The sequence below is a fragment of the Pan troglodytes genome, chromosome 7, assembly GCF_028858775.2.
Source record: "Pan troglodytes isolate AG18354 chromosome 7, NHGRI_mPanTro3-v2.0_pri, whole genome shotgun sequence".
NCBI classification, from domain to species: domain Eukaryota; kingdom Metazoa; phylum Chordata; class Mammalia; order Primates; family Hominidae; genus Pan; species Pan troglodytes.
Window position 1 is genome coordinate 58,848,421 of NC_072405.2, and position 26,575 is coordinate 58,874,995.

General features: G+C 35.2%; 1 protein-coding gene across 7 annotated transcripts in view; it reads left to right on the forward strand.

Annotated features, from left to right (window-relative positions):
- Positions 1-26,575, forward strand: part of SNTG1 (syntrophin gamma 1) — an 869,847-nt gene that overhangs the window by 360,453 nt on the left and 482,819 nt on the right. The window contains exon 1 of one of the 7 annotated variants that reach the window (XM_054656720.2): positions 19,404-20,001. The exons of the other annotated variants lie outside the window; for them this stretch is intronic. The gene's annotated coding sequence lies outside the window, so the exon portion shown is untranslated. Of the gene's footprint in view, positions 1-19,403; positions 20,002-26,575 lie in introns of those variants that run through there. 7 annotated transcript variants of the gene reach the window in all.

Sequence of the window (26,575 nt, forward strand, 5' to 3'; positions counted from 1 at the left end):
TAGTTCTCCATTTATATATTTTCAGTGCTCACCCTATTTACTGTGCTTTTAACAGTTTCTCATTCCTGAGAAGTTCATCTTGAATCAACTCTTAACTGAGTACATTACATGGCCAAATCATTTCTTCAAAAGGGCACATAGTTCTGTATTTCCCAAGCTGCTCTGGTTGAGAAAGTTGTGGTTTTCTTGATGTTGGCATAATATGATACTCTGGGATCACACATTATTTTGTTTTTAATCAACTTTATATTTTATAACACTTTCAGATTTGTGGAAAAACTTAAAATATATTATGGAGAATTTCTAAATGCCCCTGCACAGAGTATCGTTTATGATTAACATAGTATATGAATAAGGTGCACTTGTTAAAATTACTATACATTGTTGGTACATTAGTATAAAGTAGAGTGCATACTTATTCAGATTTCAGATTTTAACTTAATGTTCTTGTCCCAGTCCACGATGCCTTCCAGGATAACACATTGTATTTATTCATCTTGTCTGTAACGGTGTCACAGACATTCTTTGGTTTTGATGACCTTAACATTTGAGGAGTACTGACCAGGAATTTTGCTTTTATTGTTTTATTAGAATTTGTTAGATGTTTTTCTTATGAATATATAAACATATTCATATTCTTATGAATAGATAAACATATTCATATTCTTATGAAATGATAAACATTTTCTATTCTTATGAATAGAAAAACATAAGATGTTTTTCTTGTGAATAGATTGAGATTATAGATTTTTCTTATGAATAGATTGAGATTATAAATTTCAGAGAGCAAGATCACAGAGGTAAATTACCATTTTCATCCCATCATCTCAAGCAGACATACTCTGAACATGCCCCATCATTGTTGAGGGTCATGATGCATTTCTACTGTCTTATTTCATTGTTCAAATGTTCTGACTTTGGCCATTGGTTGTCCTTTCAGGTGGGTCCTTTAACATCCACCTGTCAATGTGTGCTTTGGTTTTGCTGTTGTTGTTACTGTTTTTAAGCACTTCCTTACTTCCTGGAACCACAAAATGCTCCAATTTCATCTTGCATATTTCCTGTCCTCTGAAATCAGCCATTTCTCCAAGGAGTCGTTGTTCTTTTTACAGGAAAATGGGTATAAGCTTGTTGATCATTTGCTACTTGGTGTTATTTCATTGTGGCTCACTGACAGAGTAAAGAACATAAATGCATTTATTACCACTGAACTGTACACTAAAAGATGGTAAAGATGTTAATTACATATATACTTATTTATATCTATCTATCTAGATATATTATCTCAATAAAAATAAACTCTCCTATATCCTTAAAAAAAGAAATATATGTGTATATACTCACCTTTTTGCAAAAAGCAACTTATCAATGTTTATTTTTTTTTTTACTTTTAACGTATTTGTTTGCTTGGAAATGTTATTTTGAGCCTCAGTGTATTCCTTCAGATGGGCAAGTTCTCCTTTCATTTCATTCTGTTTTTTATTATTTCATTTGTGTGCTTTTATTACATTGAATTAAGGTGCTTATTAACGTGACAATGAACAATATAATTATAGCAAGTATAAAACATTTTCCTCAGTAACTTGAGTTATGTTGTTTTCTAAGTAAATTTGTTTCATCAATAACATGCTACTTTATTTCTTTTTCTATTTCAATATTATGTTTTCACAATTGCCATTTTGTTTTTACCTCACACTTGAACCCTTCTATTCTACCATTTATTTTATTCTAACATTATATACACATGTTTTGGCTTTTTTTCTCACTATATGTATAACTTCTCTTTTTCCTATATGACCATTCTGTTCTGTTTTCTGTTCTATCCATTTTTATGTGTGCCTTATGATTGAGGTGAGGGCAGTAGTGTTCAGAGAATGGGAAAATCTGAGCAGAGGAGACCAACAAAAAGCATATTCTCTTTGCTAGAATGGCAGATCTTTACTTTCCTTCTCATAATGTATTCTCTAACTGCTTTCTACTACTGTTTGTTTCAACCTATGTGGGGGCTGTATCTGTCCCAATGTGACAAACACCTGGGTTTTGAATGTGTTTTCTTTGCCTGAAATCAGTGTATGCTACAAGTGTGCTCTAGTCTGCAGTCACTCGTGCCATTTATGATCCCTGATTCACTCATTTCTCCCCACCAGTCACTTCGTTTATACTTCTATCCAAATGGGGAAACATAATGATAGTAACCACATTTTTCTCTTGATATTTGTATTAGGAGGAATTCCACAAATTGTTACCACATACCTGTGTGGCTTCACCATTGTGAAGGAAGAATGAAGACCTAAGCTGAGCCGGGTTGTCGGCTTCAACCCAACATTATTGTCGTTGTTGTTGTTTCCTCTTCCTTAATAGTTTTAAATGTTAATTGCACTATGTTAAAATTCTGTTGTCTGGGTTAAGGTTGGGGAATTTGTTGCTGTGTTTTATAAATTTTTGTTAAGTTCATAATTGGTGAAGAAATACTGTGATGCAGGTTTAACCTGTTATTTCAATACAAAAGGCACCAGAATATTTTTCAAGCCATACATTGAGGCTTCTGCCCCATGACTCAGCTGAAGCAGCTCTGATTGAGGTCATCAGTGCCTTCATTACCAGTCCCGTTGCTTGTTTTAGACCTAATTTTACCATATTGCACTCCAGTACCTAGCATCATTAATTTCTTTTTCTGTCGAAAAATTATCTTTTCCTTTCTTATCAATGGCCTTGTTCTCTCCTTGCCATGTGCTAACCAACCTGACTGTTATTCCAGTCCTATTTGCTTGTCTTTTTTCCTTTGACTCCTAATAAAATACTGTGTTCCCCTAGAGAACCATCCTTATCCTGGCTTTCTCTCTCTCCCTGAGCTATTACGTCCATCTGTATGTTTTCAACATCTACCTTTTTACTTACTGCCCCAAGCATAAATCAGGTTAAGCTCTATCTCTCAAAATCTAGGCCTACTGAACACTTACTAGTGAAACTTACCAAAAGCTGTAGTTGTCATATTTTTCTTCCAATGTTTTTCTTCTCCTAGTTCCCTTGTCTTTATGAATAAAAACACTCAGACGAGCAGTCTGAAAGTTAAGGTCGTTGCCATCTGGCCCTTGATTCCTGAACTTTCATGCAAAGTTATGCAAGTCACTGACTGCAAAACAGCACCAGGCCAGGGGATTGTCTGAGGCTCAGGTTTCCCAACAAGCACAAAGGTGCCCTGGGGTCAAGCAGCAGACCATCCCCACTTACAAAATGATGCCCAAATCCTTTAGCAGTAGCCTGAATTGCAGTTCTGTGGTCGGTTATCTCCTTTCTGCTTCAGTCATAGTTTAGGAGCTCTTCCTGTTATACCCAACTTGTCTTCCTGCTTCCACAATTACCACCACTGGATCCATCTTCCACATTGTCTGAGCAATGATTTTAATCCACAGTCCTGAGTAGGCTCTCTACCAGTTCCCTTGCTCCCCAAGAATCCTCATAACTCATCTCCTCATGGTAGACTCTGGTGACAACAATCCATACCATGTTTTAAAAAAATACTTTATACAACTTTACTTATGCTCATGGCATTTCCAGTATTTACTGTGTCCTTTCCACCCCTCTGTGTCCATCCAGCTCATCATATTGTGTTTTCCAGGCTCATTGCAAACGTCATCTCTATGAAGCATTTCTGTCTTTCTGCTATTCCTCTGTTTCTCCCTTGCTCCCCTCCAAATATGGCATTTATATTATAGACCTTTGGGGACTGTAAGTTATTTACAAAAATACCAGGATGTACTCACTTATTCATATTTATATTTCTAGTATTGAGAAGAATGCCTGCTCCATACATTAGTACAGGGGAGAATGGCATTGATTGAGGAAGCAATTGTTATTAGTTCTGAATAAGCATGCTTAAAAAATAATTTAGTCTTCTCAAAAGGATTAAGATTGCACACATCTACAACTCTCATATTTTTTAAATACAAAGATTTCCTTCCATATTTTTAATTGTTTTACAAAAAGAGAAATACAACTAACCTACTCAAGTAACAAAAAAAAATTAAATATTTCTAAATGGCAGGCCGTTGATTTACTGGTTTAATTGGTTTATTTGTTCTAGAGAATGTGTAATGTAATGTAAATTATTTCCCTGTAGCTAAAGACATCTACTATATTGAGAAATTCCACTTATTTTATACTGCCTGTGAGAGCAGAAATAGCCTTTGCTTGTCATTTTTTAAATTTACTGACAAACCCAGCACTCTACTCTTGCCGACATTAGATGAGCAATGAATTAAACAGCTTACTTTTGACAACTCAACCCTCTGAGGACATGCAGGCTCAGAAACATCAAAGATTTCATGGGATCAGTTTTGTGTGTAGAGCTATGAAATGTGTTGATTAAGGTCGTCTGGAAAAAAAAAGGATAGGATAAACAGAATGATTTTTAGTTATACAATTAAAGGATGTTGACATGTGAGGCTATTTTTGTCATTTCAGAGGTTAATGTACTTAAAGCTTTATTCTTACTCCACCTAGGAATTGCATGTTATAGGTTGCTAGCATTAATTTACAGTGTCTCTTCTCCTTAAAATAAACACAACAATTTTATCCTTTTCTTGGTGAAGGCACAGAGCTGTGTCCTAAGGTTAAATGTGTTTACTAGGAAAAATATTAATTCCAAAAATATTATTTCCAAATATTAGTTCCATTTAGTTCCAACATGTGACCAGTTTAACCAAGAGGAATTTGATTCTGTTGTAACATGTTTTACATTTTGCTTTGCAAAGTTCTTCTAAGAGGAGCAAAATGGTAATGTTCAACCTTTAGACTTAAGATAAATAGTATATAATAAGCCTGGGTAGAAGACTACTATATAAATATTTCAATCCTTGGTTGTATGTGGTATGGAAAACACAGTAACATAAAATTCACTAATCTGCTATGTAATGTTTATGTGGATCCAGATGAAGCTGTGTCTTCACTAGATAATTTATCAAGTTTACTGATCTTACAATATCATTTACTAAGTTATCACCGAATAGAATGCACAGACTTGGGACAAATCTCCAGGGTGCAACTGCATCAGTGCCCATGATTCTTTTGTAGCGCAATCATGCATAACAGTCTCAGAAAGTGGAGGCGTGGGGGCAGTGACTGAAGTTGTACTTCCTCTTGCTTATACCTTAGTTACAGTGAGACAGTGCTGTGCACCATTAAAGAGTTTGCACACATCATTGTATCACTAACACCATTGAAGTTCTTGCATTTTTAATTATTCATACTTAAAGAAATATTACAGAATTCTGAGCCGTTTCCACAAATGTAGAAGCTAGAATGTAAATGACACTGGACTGGAAATTTTGTCTGTTTTGCTCTTTGCTGTATTCCCAGTGCCTACAATAAGGACTGATATCATAAATGAACAAATAATAAATGTATTATTGTTTATGCTCAGCAAACAGTTTTGAAATGAATATTGAAAGAGAGGAGAAGTCAGATGTGTTTGCTGGTGGTTACAGTCAGGATTGGTACCAGGAAAAACTGCAGAGTTGCTTAAGGTCCTCCACCTTCCTTTGGGATGTCTGTTTTTCCCCTTTTATAGCAAGGGAATGCACGGAATGTACACATAGTAGGCTTTGGATTCCACAGAATGTCATCGCAGAATTTGATTGGGCATCTGTTGAAGAACATGAGGAATGGGTTCCTACTGAGTATTGCAGGGGATGGGGGTGCAATTACGTTATTTTCAATTTGAAGGATTATTCAGTTCCTTCAGTGCCAGCAGGATTCCTGGATGACTGCTATCCAGTTTTATCTTCCAGGAACCATAGCTCTCTATCCCACACAGGGCTGGGGTCTCTTTCAGAAACATTCCCTCAGCCTCATGTTTCTCAGACCCTCTCCTGTACCTAGGTTCCTCCAAATCCTGCCTATTTTAGGTATCTGGAGTTAATGTAATAAACAAGCCACTTGATGTGCTTCGTGAGTCATTACATTATTTCTCCCTAATAAGATACTCAATACAACTCTATAAAAAATGGCTTAGCTACAATTTCAGAATGCCATTTGCAATGCTTAAAGGTCCTTGAAAGAGGATTCTTTCTTCTTTTTAATCTCAAGAATCGTAGGGTGAATAATGCCATTTTTCACTGCTGTGTTCTCTACAGAATGTGAGGCCTTTGCAGGGAAACATCACTGTTTAGGTTCCTGGGGTTTAAGGAAAGTCCAGTCTTTGGCAAATACCTAATACTTTTAGTTTGCAGTTTCCAAAGATTTTTAGGTTTTTCCAGTTGTAATATCCTTGATTCCTAAATATAGTCATTAGTATAGCACATATATTACTTTATTGTCCTTATTTATTTACATTTGCTTATTCCTATTCATTCTTCTTGAGGACAAAATCTAGTCAGTTATCATATTAATAATAACTGTACTCATTTAAACATTTTTAAATTTTTTGTGATTTATTTATTTATTTTTGTTTTGCTATTTTTGAGACAGGGTCTCTGTTTGTCCCCCAGGCTGGAGTGCAATGGCGTGATCTCAGGGCTCACTGCAGCCTTGACTTCCCAGGTTCAAGCAATTCTGCTTCAGCCCCCCAAGTAGCTGGGACTACAAGTGCACACTAACACACCTGGCTAATTTTGGTATTCTTTATAAAGACGAGGTTTTGCCATGTTACCCAGGCTGGTCTCGAACTCCTGAACTCAAGCGATGCCTATCTCGGCCTCCCAAAGTGCTGGGACTACAGACATTGGCCACCCTATACATTTATTTATTTATTCATTCTTGCATATGTGGATTTCATTAAAGTAATAATCAGTGAGCATTTGCAATGCAATCTTGTCGGCCTTGAAGTTTCAGCAGAGAACAAAAGACATAAGGTCTCTCCTCAAACATCTTGCCTGTTAGAAAGAGACAGACTTATGTGTTTATATATGAGAGAGAGAGACAGACATATGTGTGTGTGTGTGTGTGTGTAGAATGCAATGTCAGATAATGAAAAGGACTGTGAAGAAAAACAAAACACGGTAGAAGGAAAGAGTGTGAGGTACTATTTTTTTAAAGAGTGATAGGGAAAACTTCTCCAAGGAGGGTTATTTGAGCAAAGACCTGAATCAAGTGGGGAAGCAAGCTATGTAACTATTCTGGGAAAAACTTTTTCAGGTGGAGGAAAAAGCTTGTGCACGTGCCATGTAATGGAAACCTTCATAGTGTGTTTGAAGGCCAGTGACATAATAAATGAGACAGCCAGGTAAGAAATGACCTCAGGAAAGTTGCAGGGCTAGATCGAGGAAGCCTTTCTAGGATGTACTAGGGATTTGGAATTTTATTGTTTGTATGATAGAGAATTAATGCAGGCTTTGAAAAGGAGTAACATGATAAAATGACTGTCTTTGAAAAATTACTCTGGCAACTGAGTGAAGAATAGGCTACAAGAAAGAAAATGAGATCGTAGAGACCAATTGGAGGGGTGACATAGCAATCTGACTGTTTCTTGTGTCCTAGACCAAGTTGTCATGAATAAAGCTAAGTAGAAGACATAGTTAGGATACAATTTTAAGACAGAAAAGACAGGACATGTTGATGGATCCGATCTATGTGAGAGAAAGGGAGACATCAAGATGCTCTCCGTTGTTTTGGAGTGACCAATGGTAGAGGCATTTATTGAAATGGAGGGAAGTTCATGGTAGGAAGCAGAATGAGGAAAGGTGTGTGTGTGTGTGCTCTAATGTTTGGTTTGAAATGTCTATGACACATACATGTATAATGAAGTAGTCAGTGGGTTTGAATCTGGAATTCAGGGGACAGGTTAATCCTAGAGCTGAAAATACGGTATCCATCAGTATATAGAGACAGCATTTACAACCATGGGGCTGGATGACATGTCAGAGAGTCATGTGGACAGAAGTGCAGAGGGAGGAAACAAGCCAGATGAGTAAGGAAGACAGGGTGTTCCAGGTTGGTGCAACATTTAACTGTAGTTGAGAGCATAATCTACTTGAATCCAGGACAGGTCAGTTTGGGTAAAATACGGAAAGAATGAAGGGTGTAATGTGGTATGAGCCAAAAGGAGAAAGCAGGCAATATGTTAGAAAATGGATGGCCAATGATGCTGCGGTCCTGAGGAACAACTGAAGGATTTTCAACTGGGAAATTACTGACATATTCAGTTATTTTTTAAAAATATCTCTGATTGAAGTGTGAAGACTGGTTCAGAGAGGAAAAGAGGAGAGGCAGATAGACTGTTCAGAATACTTATAGAAATACCTGTGAGGGATGACTGTGTCTGGCGCCCAGATGGTCACTATGGAAAGAGACAAGCAAAGGCATTTGAAAGACAATGAGAAGATGTGGGTTAGGTTTCTAGGTTGAGTGCTTGGAAGAGGTATTACTGTCAGTTGAGATGAAGATGACCAGGGCATGGGAGAGGCTCCGTGAGTTTAATGTGCTCCTTGTGAAAGGAACGTTTTGATATTTGGCAACAGAACTGGGATGTATATTTTAATATTTAGTTATCCACAACCTACAGGTGGCATTTAAAACTAAAATAATGAATGAGCTCTCTCTGTAAGTTTATAACATAAGGAGAGGGAGCAAGGGGCACCTGAGGAAAAGCAGTATGCAACAGCATTGAAGGAGACCCTAGCAGACGAGGTGGAGAAGGAGGATCCAAGGACCTGAGGCAAGACACAGCAGGTTCTGGCCTTGGAAGTCAACTAAAAAGTGAGAGCTTCATCACAGGGCCCCTCAGGAGGGTCCAGAATTGTGTTCATACAAAGTGTTTCCTTGGAACAACCTGCGTGTAGCCTTTGGAATTCATTATAGAACTGGGACATCCAGGTTGTCTTGTCACGTGATTGTCTGCTAGGGTTATCATAGCCGAGTACTAAACACTGATTGGTTTAAACAACAGAAATTTGTGTCCCTGTGATTCTGAAGGCTAGAAGTCCAAGACCAAGGTGTTGGCAGGGTTGGTTCCTCCTGAGGCCTCTCTCCTTGCTTGAAGATTGTCATCTCCTTCCTATGTCCTCACATGGTTTTCCTTCTACGTGTCTGTGTCCTAATCTCTTCTTATATAGAACCAGTCATATTGGATTTGGGCCCACCTTAGTAGGCTTCTTTTTTTTTTTTTCTTTTTTTTTTTAGACTGAGTCTTGCTCTGCCACCCAGGCTGGAGTGCAGTGGCATGATCTCAGCTCACTGCAACCTCTGCCTCCCGGGTTCAAGAGATTCTCATGCCTCAGCCTCCCGAGTGGCTGGGATTACAGGCATGCACCAAAACGCCCAGCTAATTTTTGTAATTTTAGTAGACACGGGGTTTCACCATTTTGGGCAGTTTGGTCTTGAACTCCTGACCTGAAGTGATTCACCTGCCTCGGCCTCCCAAAATGCTGGGATTACAGGCGTGAGCCACTGTGCCCTGCAGTAAGCTCCTTTTAACTTAATTACCTCTTTAAAGACCTTATCTCCAAACACAGTCATATCTGTAGTACAGGGGTTAAGATTTCAGTATATAAAACTGTGTAGTATAAAATTCAGCCCATAGCAGTTAGACCACACAAATCCTACATTTATGGGAGCTGTGACTTGAAAAAAAATAAAAATATCTTCAGAAATAATTCAATATTTGACATCATATAACTTTTGCTATCTCTAGAGAAAAATAATTTATGCTGTGACATTACTGGAAAGAACATCTTATCAAGAAAAAATTATGACCTAAACAATGATGATAAATTAATTTACGATCTGTTATTAGGAAATGTGGAAGATTGAATCAAGTTGTGCAAATAGGTACACATGTCTACTTTCTCTTCTATCAAAACTGTTGAAAATAATAAAATAAAAATAATCGAATAAATACACAGAATAAGAAAATTAAGATAACCTAATATTATTACACTTAAGATTAAGTAATTCCTAAAACTGCGACAAGTGAAAATGTCAAATAGACCAGTAAGAACCTCTATATCAATTTAATTCTGAATGTGTAGTTCTAATCCACATTAAATAGCTACAAGAAGCAAAAAAGGCTCAGGAGTCATCCAACAGCTTCAAAGTATTCTTAAGCTTTCTATGCCTTTTAAAGAGAAACAGAACTATAGGACATGTGTATATATTAAGAGAGATCTATTTTAAGGAATTGGTTCATATAATTATGGATACTGGCAAGCCCCAAAATTTGCAGTTGAAGTTCAAAGACCATCAGGCTAGAGACCTGGGAAACAGCTGATGTTGCACTTCAAGTTCAAAGGTTGCATGCTGGCAGAATTCCTATTTATGAGGCAGGAGGAAAAGAAGGAGTCAGTCTTTAGTTCTTTAGTTCTAGTGAGGCCTTCAACAGATTGAGTGAGGCCCACCCATGTTATGGCAAATCTCCTTTCCCCAGAGTCCACAGATTTAAAAGTTAGTCTCATCAAAAACACTTGCATAAAAATATTCAAAATTATATTCCCCCAAGTATCTGAGCGCCATGGCTCAGCCAAGTTGACAATAAAATTAAGCATCATAATACTCTACTTCTCCTCTACATTTTCTTATCAGTGCCAGCAGGAAAAATTAGTAAGGAGGTCAGTGGAGCAGATGTGCAGGTGAGTGGTTCAGATGGCCACTGTCCTGCCAATGGCTCACCAGAGCCGGACAACGAGCACTAAAAAAACTCCATCCAACACCACATCACATCTCTCTCTCAGTCAACAGATACAGGCTGAAGTTACCAGATCAGTTAGGTAAGTAGAATATTCAACAGACAAACCACTTTGTACATAGTATATACCTATGGAGGTACTGTAGTCTGAGAAGAAAACAATTTAAGACAATCCCTACCTCCAAGACATTTTGCAAATTTAGGGAAGAAACAAAGAAATTAAAATCAAACCTAGGAACAAAGTACATTCTTAAGGATACATTTTAAACAAGAAATAATAATCATGTTTTCTAATAATGATAATCCAGGTCACTGTAAACAGATAGAACTACAAATAATGGCAACGTTGATAGGAGGTTGAACATAGAAAATGCTTTTGGTTGCCAAACTCCATCATCTCAACCATTCATAATACTTCTATATCTCTACTTATTCCAGAAAAATCCATATATGTCTTTAATCATTTTGAAGTTTACCTTAAAGGATATTTTTCTCCTTTAAAAAGATAGGTAAATTATTTCTTTGAAATACAATTTTTTATCCAAACAGAACAGTGTTTCATTGAACATATTGCAGCTGCTTTGATTTAGTAGTGAGTTTCCAGTTGCCATCACAGATATGTTGACTGGAGTCACCTGCATTGTCAAGTCATAGTTTCTTCTTTGTGCCATAAGTTAAAAAGAGATAGACGTGACTGCCAAAGGTTGTTTGCATGTAAACAAACAACCTTCCAGAAATTTAACTATTCTCATTGTTTTAGTTGTTCTTTAACTGCCAGACTCAGCATTTGCTTGGCTATTCAAATGACAATTTAAGGACAATTTGGAATCTGCCAAGAGTTTGCCAAGATACATACGATGTATACTGAACCTATCATACATAGAAAATAAAGTGCTAAAAACAAGGATATCTTTGGACAAAATGTTCCTCATTTGAGCCTAATTTCATTCTAGAGGCTTCAACACCTAATGATTGATAACAAAACTCTTAATGTAAAAAAGTGCACCTAATGCATTTAAATCCTATGATGGCATTTGAGTGTGTGCATAGCTCATTAATGTGATGCTAGGCTGGGACTCTATGTTAAAGTGTTTAGGAAGATTTTTAGATTTAAAAATATTTAAGATTCAATTTGTCTTTCAGTAGACCACTCACAGCTCCCCAGGAGAGATGGAGAACACCATGTTCTGCATTTTAATGAGAAACACTAGGTAATGGAAAGACTGTGTTGCAGGCTACAATTGAAAAAACAAAACAGTGAAAGACAGTGTGGTGATTCCTCAAGGATATAGAACCAGAAATACTATTTGACCCAGCAATCCCATTACTGGGAATATACCCAAAGGAATATAAATTATTCTACTATAAAGACACATGCACATATACTTTTATTGCAGCACAATTTACAATTGCAAAGACTTGGAACCAACCCAAATGCCCATTAATGATAGACTGTATAAAGAAAATGTGGCACATATACACCATGGAATACTATGCAGCCATAAGAAAGAATGAGTTCATGTCCTTTGCAAGGACATGGATGAAGCTGGAAACCATCATTCTCAGCAAGCTAACACAGAAACTGAAAACTAAACACCTCATGTTCTCACCCATAAGTGGGAGTTGAAAATGAAAACACAGGGACACTGGGAGGGAACAATACACACTGGGGCCTGTCAGGGGGATGGAGGGCAAGGGGAGGGAAAGCATTAGGACAAATACCTAATGTATGCAGGGCTTAAAACCTAGATGACAAGTTGATAAGTGCAGCGAACCACCATGGCACATGTAAACGTATGTAACAAACCTGCATGTTCTGCACATGTATCCCAGAATTTAAGTAAAATAAAAAATAAAAAGACAGAGAAAGAGAAAGAAAAAGCAAAAGGAAAACAAAAACAGTTTATTCCATGGGCATTACATCATATTTGAGGAAATTAGTTATCCTGCTTATTAAGTAGTAAGCGCAAGAAGTACTCCCTAAATATTTGTCCCACATAGCTCATAAATCCATCTGGAGATTTGTTGTTCATCAATTCAACTCTAGATTTCTTAAAAATGGGGTCCACCTTATCCATCCCTAAATTTGTAGTTTTTGGCACAGGTTAGAATACATGGCAGTGCCCAGTATATTTTCATGGTCTTTAATTTCATGGATGTAAATATTTTGTGGAATTAATTATTTTTCGAATGGGAAACATTTGACCAATGAGTCATGATTGCACATGACAGTATGGTTGTCCTCCTTATCTGCAGAAGATACGTTTTACAAATCCTAGTGGATGCCAGAAAGCATAGATAGTATCAAATCCCAAATATGTTATGATTTTTCTTATACATGCATGCCTGTGATACAAGTTTAATTCATACATTAGGCAGAATAAGAGATTAACAACAACAATAATAAAGTAGGACAATTATAACAACATACTATTTACAATTTCACAGATAGACGGTTCATTCCTACCATAGATCTTAGCAACCCCAGCACACAATTTTTTTTTCCTTTCTTTATTGAGTCAAGAAGTTACAACTTTTCACTTGGAAGCACTTTATGGGTTGTCTTTGGCATATCTGGCCTCTCTACTTTTGCACTTTGGGGCATTACACAGTAAAATAAGGGTGACTTGGACATAAGCAATGTGATACTTCAACAGTCCAGATGGCCCCTAAGTGCCTCAGAGGTGGGGAGGCTACACAGTGTGGAGACGCTGGAGAAAAGGAGTATTCACATCCTGGGCAGAACAGTTGGAGATTTTCTTATGCTACTCAGAATAGCATGCAACCTAAAACCTATTAACTGTTATTTCTGGAGTTTTCCATTGAATATTTTCAGATTGTAGTTACTGCAGGTATCTGAAACCAGGAAAAGCAAAACCAGAGAGAAGAGGGGATTATTGTGGTGTGGTAGCAAGAGAACTGAGTTGCAGGAGGAAGATTTGGTTGAAATATGTGGCTTTTTTTTTTTTTTTACAACAATTTGGTTCGTTTATGAGGACACTATTACATAGAGAAAAATAGAAGTAAAATATTGTTTTTGTTGTCAAAAACAGGGTAATGGGGGAAGGAAGAAGACAGAAACACATTATGTCACAATCCTGTTGAAAAGCTAAAAAAAAAAAAATCCATATTAAGGGCTGAATCATCTTGTCACTGGCCAGCTTTACACCTGCTCATCCCTCTCCGCAAGATAAAGGCCTGATCCAAAAGGCAATGAAACTTTTCTTATCTCCCAGAGATGGACAAATGATCACATCTCAGATTAGATCCTATGTTTTGTCTCCAAATATCAGGAAGAGTAGAGTAGTTATCTGCCTAAGTATTTATATTTCAAGAAGTAATAATACCTGGAAATTTGGAAACATCTCTAGGTTGGAAAGATTCAGATACATGAGACTATTTGGCTTCTGGAGAGTATATTAATATTCCAATGGGGTGGAGTTAGGGCTCAGATTCATGATGTTTCCAAAGATGCACTCTCAAGAAGAGTGAGGGAAGCTGCCTTATTCCCTTTGTAAGCAGAGAAAACTCATTTTCTTCACCCCCTGCCCATGCAATGTACAGCTAGTTATGTTGGAAAAATTTCCCTCAGCTCTCATGGCATAAGATAAGGATGAAGGCAAGGGGCTGATGCACTTATTTACTTTGAAGTAATAAGTGGTCTGTCTCTGATCCAGAACACTTCATGTGTGCAATCAAGATACATTTAATAAAGATGAATATTAAAAACCTAACAAGCTTCAATTCAATTTTATTACCCTTTGGATCAGAGAAACAGAACAAATGGCCATAGATCTACTCCTCATTGTATGTGAAGAGTGAAATGTTTCTAGAGGAAGTGACGGCAAACATTTCCTATTTTTGTGCTGTATACACTTCTGTGTTTCAGGCTAGGGTTTCTAGCATGAGCTCTGAGAAATACAAGCAAGTTTACTTCACGGACACTTTATTCTTTGGTTGGTATTTCATATTCCTTCAAAATTGATCTTGTAGCAACAAAATCAACCATAAGAAATAATAGGAAGGTTTAATTTTGTATAAAGTATTGAAGTTCAGGTTGTTTTTAAATGCCTTTGTTTGAAAGTGAAATACATATATTGAACTTGAACACTCAAAATTCCCATGGAAACAAATCAAATAAAGTAATTACAAAGTAATTGCTTATGTTAAGTATGATCAAATTTAAGTTGTCTCTTCTAGGACCAGTTTACACCTTGACAGTTTTAGCATGGCAGGTGTAGATTTAAGGATACCATGAGAAAGAGAAATACCAAAAGTTTTCCGAAGAGACAGGGTTTTGTTGGTCAACCAGGCTGGAATGCAGTGATGTGATCATAGCTCACTGCAGCCTTGAACTCTTGGACTCAAGCTACCCTCCTGTCTCCTGTTTCTCCTTCTTCAACTTCACCTTCTCTTCCTCCTCATTATTGTTATTGTTGCCATCGTTTTAGTGAAAAAGAAAGAAGGGGGAAAAAGACATCATATATTGAACATGTATCATAAGAGGGGCATTCAAGTAACCTCTTTGGAATCTTACAAAGTTTTCAAATAGTCTTTTGGGGAACAAAGAGACATCATAGGCTAATGGAATCCTAAATTAGTGCCAAATTGAAATATTTGAGTCACATGTGCAACTTTAAGTTTTCTAGGAGTCACATTAAAAAAGTAAAAGAAATTGATCAAATTAATTATAATAGTGTTTTAATTTAACTCAATTGATCCAAAATATTGAAATTTCAGCTTATAATCAATATGAACATTATTAGAGAGGGATTTTACATTTTTATACTAAACCTTGTCTGTACCATATTTATTTTTATTGGGATCTCCGTTAGAACTAGCGCTATTTCAAGGGCTCAGTAGATAGGTGTCACTAGGAGTTGCCATATAGGACAGAATAGGCCTATGGAGTAAGATCTTACGTCTACAACCAACTTGCCTGTTCTTGAACCCATTTACTAACCTTGGTGATATTACATAAATGCTTTCAACTTTATCTTTCATAGCAGTATCTGATATAGGGTAGTTGTAAAGACTAAATTAATTCACATAGAACAGTTAGACCAAAGCCTGTCACATATTTTCAATTCTTATAGCACTTATAATTGATGAATAAATTTATTTTTAAAACGCTTTTTTTGAGATTAGTTTTAGTATCTCGTTCACAAAAGAGGAACTAAATGCAGAGAAGTCCAATAATCTGCCCAAGTTTGCTCAGTTAGTTAGTAGCTAACTTTTGTCAAATTTATTGTAATTTTCCCTAATACACTTATCTTTTCGACCAAGAGTATTATGAAACAGTTGTAGTATGCAAGCACCAGTTTGTATACTTATTTGTTTGCATGCTTCATGAAGACTTTTGTTAGTTGTTAATTAAACACATGCACATACATATCTATATAGTATACATTTTTGTGTGTGTGAATACACAAATTCGTTTGATTCATGTTGGACTGTCCCAGAATCCTGGAAGAGAGTTTCCTGAAAAACATATCTTAAATCTGTGCCCAGCCAATAAGTTTTCAAGATTATTCTTGGTTTTTCTTTGCAGCATCAAAATATAAGAATGGGAAAAAAAGTATTTCAAAGTACTTAAGTTAAAATTGGTATTCTTCTAATAAATTTCAATAGTTTGAAATTTCTTCTTTTGGTGATAAAGTAAAGCAGACAAATTTTTCCCATTGAAGAAAAAATTTAAAAAAGAGGAGACTGATTAAAAAAATTCTGATATAATTTTTATCAGTATTCATTGTTTCTCTGTGTGGATTCAAGTTACCATCTGGTACCATTTCCTTTTAGCCTGAAGTAATTATTTTAGCATTGGTTGTAAAGCAGGTGCTAGCAACAAATTTTATCTTTCTTTATCTTGGAATGTATTTAATTTGCCTGTATTCTGAAAGATAGTTTTGTTAGATATATAATTTTCAGTTGACGTTTTTATTTTCTTTTAACACTTTAAAAACATCCTTCTGCTGCCTTCTGACTTCATTTTAGTAACGAGTAGTAAGAGAGCTATATTGTGGTCCCCTTGACTAGAAGGAGTAATTTTTGCCTTGCTGCTTATAGGATGTTTCCTTTGTCTTTTTCAATAGTTTGAAAAGCCTGTGTAGAATTATCTAGGTGTGTGTTTTTGTTTGTGCTTATCCTATTTGGAGTTTATGGAGCTACCTAGATGTACAGGATAATATTTTTCATCAACTGTGGAAAGTTTTTATTCATTATTTTTCCATTTTCTTCCTTCATCACTCTCTCCTGCCTCTGCATCTCAGACTCACATTACACTCATGTCATTATGCTTGATGGTGTTCTAATGGACTACGGGGCGCTTTATTTTTCTTTTTACATTTTGTGCTTTCAACTGAGTGATCTTTACTGATTTAACTTTAGGTTCACTGATTCTCTATTCTAGCAGCTCATATATACTGTAACCCTATAGCAAAAAATGTTATTTCAATATCATATTTTTGAATTCCAGAATTTCAACTTCTTTTTTATATGATGTCTATCTCTTTATTGACATTCTATATTTCATAATTTATCATCATCATACTGTCATTTAATTATTTAAAAATGGTTTATTTTAGTTCTTCAAATATACTTACAATAATTGATTTGGAGTCTTTGTCTAGTAAGTTCAACAGCTGTAAATTCTCAGGAACATTGATTACTGACACCTTTCTATTTTTAAGCTTATTTTTTTCTGGAAACTGGATATTTTATATACTGTTTTATATAATATATTGTTGCAATTTTAGATTCTCACATGCCCTGGGATTGCCATTTTTGTTGTTTTTCTGTTCATTTATTTTGGTCATTCGTTTTTACATAATTTGTCTATACTAGTTCTCTAGAGCTGGTCTGCCCTGAAACATGTATTTATTGAAGTTTCTGCTCTGTTTTTTGTTTTTTTTGTTTTTTTTTTTTTTTTTTTTTTTTTTTTTTGAGACAGAGTCTCGCTCTGTTGCCCAGGCTGGAGTGCAGTGGCTCAATCTCAGTTCACTGCAACCTCCGCCTCCTGGCTTCAAGCCATTCTCCTGCCTCAGCCTCCTAAATAGCTGGGATTACAAATGCCTGCCACCATGCCCAGCTACTTTTTGTACTTTTGGTAGAGACAGAGTTTCACCATGTTGGTCAGGCTGGTCTGCTTTTTTCATTATTCTTATTTTTTAAGCATGCTTTCCAGGGATTACCTGCTTAAACGTATATTGAGTGACACTTTGCTGACAGACCGGTGTGTGGATTGGGGAACACATTTAATGTGGAGGCAGTTTATAGGTCTACCCAGCTTTTAATTTCTGCATGTGTAAGGCATCCTGCCCCACTAAGGGTTCAGTTAGCTGGGCCCTTTCCTGTTGCCTATTAGATGTGCAGACTTCCAGACAACCAACAGCGTTGTTTCATCAATGTTGTGACATCAGCTGTGATGTGTTTCCCTGATTATTTGCCATTGGGATCACTATAATTTTGACAATGCTCTGGTTAAAGGTTTTTTTTTCATACTTCACTCAGAATCAAGACGGCCACCTTCTGTAGTGAGTCTGTCAGTCTCCACGATCATCCCTCCCTGGTTAAACTACCAAGCAAAACACCATAAACTCCAAATGTTCTTACTGAGATTCAGTGAATTTTCTTGAATAAACGACTTTTAGTTTATTAATGGATTTAATTTAAAAAGGAATGAATTACTGTCATTTTAATGGGAGTATGTTACATATCTTGGGTGTGAACTCCTGAGAAGCGATTAAGTTTTGCCTCCATTTTCTCTCTGTCTTTCACACTCTCATAAATGATGCCTTTCAGCATGTTATAACATAACACAGGGGCCCTCACCAAATGCTGAGCAGATGCCAGCACTCTGCCTTTGGGTTTCCAGTCTCCACAGCTGTGAGCCAAAGAAATTTCTTTTCTTTATAAATCACCCTATATGCTTTTGGTCAATTTCTAGTGTTCTGAAATAATTGCTTTTGACAATTGTGTCCAGTTTTATCATTGCTGCTGTAGAAAAGATTTGCTGAGATGCTTACTTAGCATTTCCAGAATAATGAATACAAGTTTGATGGATAAAATAACTAATGAATGTATTCATATCAAACCATATGCCAAAATGTCTTAAAATTTCTCATTTTAAAAAACATTTAAATTAATTATATAGTAAGCACATAAACACATATTTATGTTACTACTTTGAAAATCTGTAAATATGTTAGTAGCATTTCTATGGTCTCTAGGATGAGGACTTTTTTCACAATGGACTCCCTGATTATTTATTAAGTTAGTTAATTAGATATTAACCTCCTTGATTCAAATAGTTCTTGTTTATAAAAGTGACTAACTTTTAACCACAACATTAAATTAGTTTCTGAGGGTAAGGGTGTTTTTAAATTATGATTTTAGAATGTCCTCAGTACATATAGCAAAATTAATATGCTAAAATTTCTCAATTTATTATTTGAATGTTAGATAGTAAATAAAGGTAATAAATATATTTGTGACATATTCATAGGTACTTAATATACAATGGAATATGCTTAAAAATAATATAGAACTTACGATTAGGCCTAAAATTATTTTGTATTGGAATACATAAAAATAAAACTACCTAACCTATATAATATGTATAATTTCATAGAACATATTACATCTTCTAGAAATAAGAAATATGTATTTGTAGCATCTTCAAATAGTAGGTGAATTTACAATGCATATGCTTTGGTCTTCTGCAAAAGTCTTTTTGTTCTTTTGTTTTTATTATTAAATATATAATTTTTAAAAAACAATTTTTATGTCTTAATGTTTTAGCTTGTGAGATTCATTTTATGCCTGATTGTAGACCCTAGAACATCCTCCTCTGTGAGCTGGACATGGCAAATGTAGTCATTTCAGAGTCAAGAATTACAATTTCAATATTAACAATTCCATTTGATGTTTTTATTTTATTTTTTAACTTTAAAAAAGAATCATATTGAATTGCCAAGCTGCTTTCTTCTATTTCTGCTACGTGCAGTAGAACGCTGCAAATCACACAATAGTTATGCCAAAACAGATATGTTTGCACTTTGCTTTAAAATCCCACACTGGCTCTGTGCTATTGTTTCAATGTCCACTCCAAAACTCATGTTGAAATTTAATTACCATATGATGGAATTAAGAGGTGGGGCCTTTAAGAGGCGATTAGAACCTGAGGGTTGTGCCCTCATGAATGGATTGATGTCATTATCATGGGAGTGTGTTGCATATCTTGGGTGTGAGTTCCTGAGAAGAGAATAGGTTTTGCCTCTATTTTCTCTCTGTCTCTCCCACTTTCATCATGTGATGCCTTGGCCCTCACCGAATGCTGAGCATATGACAGCACTCTGACCTTGGACTTCCCAGCCTCCCGAGCTGTGAGCCAAACAAACTTCTTTTCTTTATAAATCACCCTGTTTGTAGTATTCTGTTATAGAAGTAGAAAATGGACAAAGACATCTAATCTCTACCATGACATTACAGCTTCTTTTGAATTAATAATTTTTTGGATTAACTATAATACTGCACATTGTATCAACTGATTTTTTCTGTAGTTAAATAGACTGACACATTAAAACAAAGATAGAAAAGTTAAAACTAAAGTGGAGGCAAAGATATGACAAGCAAGCAGGGGTCACAAACATGATATTTGACAAAATACATTACAGAACAAAAAAAAGTATTTAAAAAAACTAAAAAGTTAATTTTATCCTGCTCCCACCCACTTCTAGTTCTTGACTTATATCTTTATTGTCTGAGCAGATAGCTTTTTCATACTATACTCTGGCTAATATAGCCATCATTTCATGATGATCCACCATCGGATAGAATTTGTGTGACCACTATTTCTTATGTCACAATCTCTCTTGTCATTTTGGTTATTTGAACCTTATTCTCTGTTAGATTCCTCGAGTTGCTCACAGGAACTTTTATTTTTATTTTTTATTTCTTTTGTTTTTGAGATGGAGACTCACTCTCTTTTTGCCCATGCTGGAGTGCAATGGCATGATCTCGGCTCATTGCAACCTCCACTTCCCAGGTTCAAGCGATTCTCCTACCTCAGCCTCCCGGGTAGCTGGGATTACAGGTGCGCACCACTACAGCTGGCTAATTTTTGTATTTTTTGGAGACGGGGTTTCACCATGTTGGCCAGGCTGGTCTCAAACTCCTGACCTCAGGTGCTCACAGGAACATTTTGTTGAGCTCTTGTATGTTGAAAGGAGTTGGTCATAGTCTTTATATTTCTCACATTCTCTTTTTATTAGTATCTTAAATATATTACTGCATTTTCTCTTGGCATAAACTATAGCAATGAAAAAAATTTAAGGACAGTCTAATTTTCTTTCTCTTATGGTGTACCTGCTCAATTTTTGCTCGGGTGATAAAACAGTTTTTTTAATGTTTGTTTTTAAAGTCTAGTATTTTTTACTAGAATGTGTCTTCTTGGTGTTGGTCATTTGGATTTGGTTTTTCCAGGTTTGATGTATTATTCAAATACAAATTTTAAGTTTTGTTTACATTTTAATTTGTGGAAAGTTCTGTGGATGTTTGGTTTGTTTGTGCTTATGTGTATGTGTGTGTGTGTGTGTGTGTGTGTGTGTCTGTATGTCTTCCATTCCATTATTTTCCCATTATTTTGGTTTTTACTTTGTTTTTGTATTTTTTCCAATGTGGAATTTCACTACTTATGTGTTAGATCACTTTGTCTGTTACTTTTTTTAATAATACCTTTTTATTTAGTTTATCTAAAAAATTGATGTAAGTAGAACATATAAACCAAAAATTACTCATAATAAAGTTTAAGGTTCAATGAATTGGATGTCGAATAAGTAATATCTAGATTAAGAAATCTAAATTTCAGAGTCTCAGTAACCCAGTAGCTCCAATTTACATTTATCCAATCACCAACATTGCCAAAAGGTATACAGCATCCTGTGTTTTATTTATTAAAAAAAAAAAAAAACTGTTTCAATAGCTTTGGGGGTACAAAGGGTTTTTGGTTACATGGATAAATTTTGTAGTGAATTCTGTGATTTTAGTGTACCCATAGTATACATTTTATCCAATATATAATTTTTTATCCCTACCCCCCCCACCCTTCCCCTTCTGAGTCTCTAAAGTCCATTATATCACTTTGTATGCCTTTGTGTACCCATAGGTTAGCTCTCACTTATAAGTAAGAATATACAGTATTTGATTTTCCATTTTTGAATACTTTCCTTAGAATAATGGCCTCCAGCTTCATCCAAGTTGCTGCAAAGGATGTTATTTCATTCCATTTTATTACTGAGTAGTATTCTGTGGTGTATATATACCACATTTTCTTTATTCATTCACTGATTGATGGAAACTGGGGTTGGTTCTATATCTTTGAAATTGTAAACTGGGCTGCAATAAACATATGTGTGCATGTGTCTTTTTCATATAATAACTCCTTTTTCTTTGGGTAGATAGCCAAGTAGCAAGATTACTGGATTAAATGGTAGATCTACTTTTAGTTATTTAAATAATCTCCATATTTTCCATAGAGGTTGTACTAATTTACACTCTCAAAAGCAGTGTATAAGTGTTCCTTTTTTACCACATCCACACCAACATCTATTGCTTTTTGACTTTTTCATATTGGCCATTCTGGTAGGAGTAAGGTGGTATCTCATTGTGGTTTTAATTTGCATTTCCCTGATGATTAGTGATGTTGGCCATTTTTTCTTGTTTGTTAGCCATTTTTATATCTTTTTTGAGAAATGTCTATTTATGTCATTTGCCTATTTTTTGATGGATTTTTTTTCTGATTTCTTTGAGTTCCATGTAGATTTCAGATACTAGTCCTTTGTTGGATGCATAGTTTGCAAATATTATCTCCCATTCTGTGGGTTATCTCTTTATTCTTATGATTATTTCTTTTGCCATGCAGAAGCTTTCTAATGTAATGAAATCACATTTACTTATTTTTTTGTATTTACTTTTGAGGTTTTAAAATTATATCTGTTTTTAAATTTTACATAAGGGATATTTACAGTATGTGCTCTTTTGTGTCTGGCCTCATTCTCTCAACATCATGTATATGAGCTCATCAATATTCCTGTGTATAGTTATTCATTACTTTTCATTTATATATGGTGTTTCTTTGACTGAATATACCATGATTTAATTCTTTGTTGTTCCGCTAATTAAAATTTGAACTTTTTAAAGCTCTTGGCTATTATGAATAGTTCTGACTACCAAGGTGTCAATCTCTTGATGAACCTATATATGCATTCTCTTGTACATAAATGTAGGCAGGAGACTAATGGGTCTTAGGGTATGAATATGTCCAATTTTAGCTACTGCCATTTTTCCAAAGTGATTGTACCTAGGGTTATATGAGATATTTAAGCACTGTTCAACACAATTAGAATTGTATATATTTCATTATTATTGTTATTTAGCTGATTGGACTATGTGTAGTGGTATTGCATTATAATTTTAATTCATATTTTCTCCATTTATTTTTTATTTCAAAAAAAATTTCCTCTCTTCCATCTTTCTGTTTTAAGGAATTTTCTATTTTTTTTATTTTCCTCTCAGCCTTTATGTCTGCAAAAAGTATTTTATTTATGAAATAAAAAATATTCCTGTGTTTTATTACTTGATTTTTGTTTTTAATTCTAATTTACATCTTCATTTTATTTTTCATCATCTTCTTAGCTCATTTTGAAACATTAGGTCATAATTTTCATCAATTTATGGGCATGTCCTATGCTAATGTTGCCTCTAAATACATTATTCTGTCTTCGATCTTTTTCTTGTATCAGCTTTATATGTAATTCAATTATAATTTCTTTCTGTTCTTCATTTTGTAGACATCATTTATTTATAGCTGAACTTTTAGGAAAGAGGTTACAAAAGGCTTGTTTTTCTAGCTTCATGGCATTAGAGATCTTTCTGTTGCCCTGTGAATTGTTTTAAAAGGCACTGTCCCACATTCTGAGATGTCCTGGATCTGTTCTAACATTTCGGCTTTCCCTTTGCCCATATTTTTCTTACTCCTTCAATGAAAAATATGTTGCTAGAGGTTTCTCTCAGCTCAGGGCTTTGTTCTGAAGAAAGCTTTGACTGGACAGTAAGTTCACTCACTCCAGTGATGCTGCAATTGCTTCCATTGTCTGTTTTGTTTTATCGTTGTCCTGCAAGGAATCTTTGGAAGCGCTCACAGGACTCAGATGGTCCCAGCACCTTCAGACTTTATCAGAGACCCCTTTCACTCTGGTATTAATTTGAAACAAAAACACTTCAACTTTCATCTTTTGTTCTCAAATCAGTCCATTGTACACTCCAGAGAGTTCCTATTAGTGGGATTAGTTTTTCTTTATTTAGTTCTTCCATAGTCGTGAGAGGCTTCTCTGCTTCTCTCTGCTTCCTCCACTCAGACGCTAATGCCATGCCGGGCCTATAGAGTTCACTTGTATTTTCTTCTTGACCAAGCAAGCACATTGGGGTGTGTATAGCTATCTTACCTCCTTTTGTGTGGTCATTGTTGTAGATGTTGCCCATATTTTAATATTTTATATATAAACCACTCTTCTCATTTTCAGAGGGATTTAAGAATGTTAAAAAATCTACATTGTCACCACCTCCATCTTCCTTCTGTTTTCTTTTAAGATTTGTAATATTCCAAGTTCTATTAAATAGATAGTCAGCTGGATAGAGCACACTACCATTAATTTAATGTCATTGTTTCTAATGGATTATATGTCATACCTACTCATTTATGTGTTATTAAATGCTTAATAAAATAAAAGTTGCTATCATTTCCCAATTGTCCATAGATATTGGTGTCTTCTAACAATTGGCTCTTAAAGTCAGAAATGGTATTTAGACATTTTTGTTCTTGCTAACTTTCTGCCCTCGTTTTCCTGGCAAAGGATTTCCAGAGCTAGATAGTTATACAAATGATGTTTTTTTTTTTAAAAAAAATGCTTCTATTCATAAACTAGATTTTTGTGTGTTATAACTAGGAAGCAATAGTTTTGATCTACACATCAAAGATGACTTTCAAAGGCTTTCCTGATAGAACACAAATGTGTCTTCACAAATTCTAGGCATTTATAGTCATCTGGAAAGAGCTAATACTTAGAAAAAATAAAAAAAAAATTTCTAAAGCTATTTTACAACATTCGTAGCCCTTTACTGAATTAAATCAAGCTTAAAGTTCAGAAGATGAAGAAAACCACAAGCTTTTGGTTATTGTTACATATTTGAAAGGGCACCTAGGTTTAAGTTTCTTTTGAAATCTGTATATCATTTTCTAAAGCAAAAAATGACAGGATTTCATGATAAGAAGGAAGCCGCGTATTTACTCTTTTCTCTCAGGTTTTTGAGTTCCTAAATATTAAATAGACTTTGCCTCTTTTTTTTAAGACAAAAAAAACCACTGTTCTGTAAAAGTGTACTGATTATTTCAAGAAGAGAAAGTCAGATGGTTTTGATTCCTTCGGCCCACATAGTTAAATGCAAAGCTAATGCTGGGAAAACAAATGAATTTGGTATCAGATGTTATTTTACTGTGCTCATACTTCAAGGAGATGAGTGGGGGATTTTGACATGCAAGCTGCATTCATTAATTTAGGGCAAATTGATTGTATCTTTCTTGGTAATAAAACTTCAAAAAGCTACAGAAGAGGCAGGTAACATTGAGGGCTGGAACAAATATACCATATCTTAGTAGCGGTTTAGGTATGCAGCTATTTTAAAGAAGAGTGACACTGGCTTTTGAGAGACGAAGTGGAGATTAAAGGAAAATGTGTATCTAATTTAGCTTTAACCAGTTATCTTCCAAAAGTTTTTAAGACCTTAGAAGCTAAGAATTTTAATACTTAGTATCAAAAAAAAGTTTTTATTGCAACAACAAATTAATTCACTGTCCGCAAACTCCATTGGTCAGTGTCCAGAAAATATTGGACTGAGACAATTAACTGGAAAACATTGTGTTTTAACTTCTGTGGTATTAATATCAAAATTAAAAAATTCAGTGTCTATGTGTGTAAAAATAGTCAAACAGCCCATTTTATTTAATCAGTATTAATTGAAACTCAATCTGTGTTTGAGCACATCCACTTGCATATGCATTTATCTATAAGATCCTCGTACATCTAAGCTTACAGTTTAAAATGACCATTGTCCTTTAAATTGGTCACCTGGGGAAGGAGTTTACCTATTCCAACCATGTGGCATTGTTTGAAATATCTGCTTTGTTTTATCTCAAACTTGTTACCTGGATTATTCTTTAGTTTTATTAAATAAAATAATTATTGATTCCTTGGAGTGTTATAACATTTCAGTTTCAAAGAATAAAGATTTTAATTGCTGACGAAAATTGCAGAAATGCATTCTGAAATCAGTTCTAAGAGTAGAATTTCAAGAAGCTTAAACAATCGCAATTTTATTTAATATAAGTATCCCGGCTGGGCTTGGTGGCTCACGCATGTAATCCCAGCACTTTGGGAGGTCGAGGTGGATGGGTCACCTGAGGTCAGAAGTTCAAGGCCATTCTGACCAACATGGAGAAACCCTGTCTCTACTAAAAATACAAAATTAGCCAGGGGTGGTGGCGCATGCCTGTAATCCCAGTCACTTGGGAGGCTGAGGCAGGAGAATCGCTTGAACCTGGGAGGTAGAGGTTGCAATGAGCCGAGACCATGCCATTGCACTCCAACCTGGATAACAAGAGTGAAACTCCGTCCCAAAATGAGTAAGTAAACAAATAAATAAATAAATAAATGTAAGCATCCTTTGAAAGTGAGTCTGTGAAGCTATTAAAGTGTTTTTACATAAGATTTGATATATTGGTTGAACAATTAGTATTGTGAGATAAGATATACATACCAGTATAAAATACACATTTCCCATATATAAAGAATGTATGTGTATAATTGAATCATGAAATGTCATAGCTAAATGGGGTCTTACAGT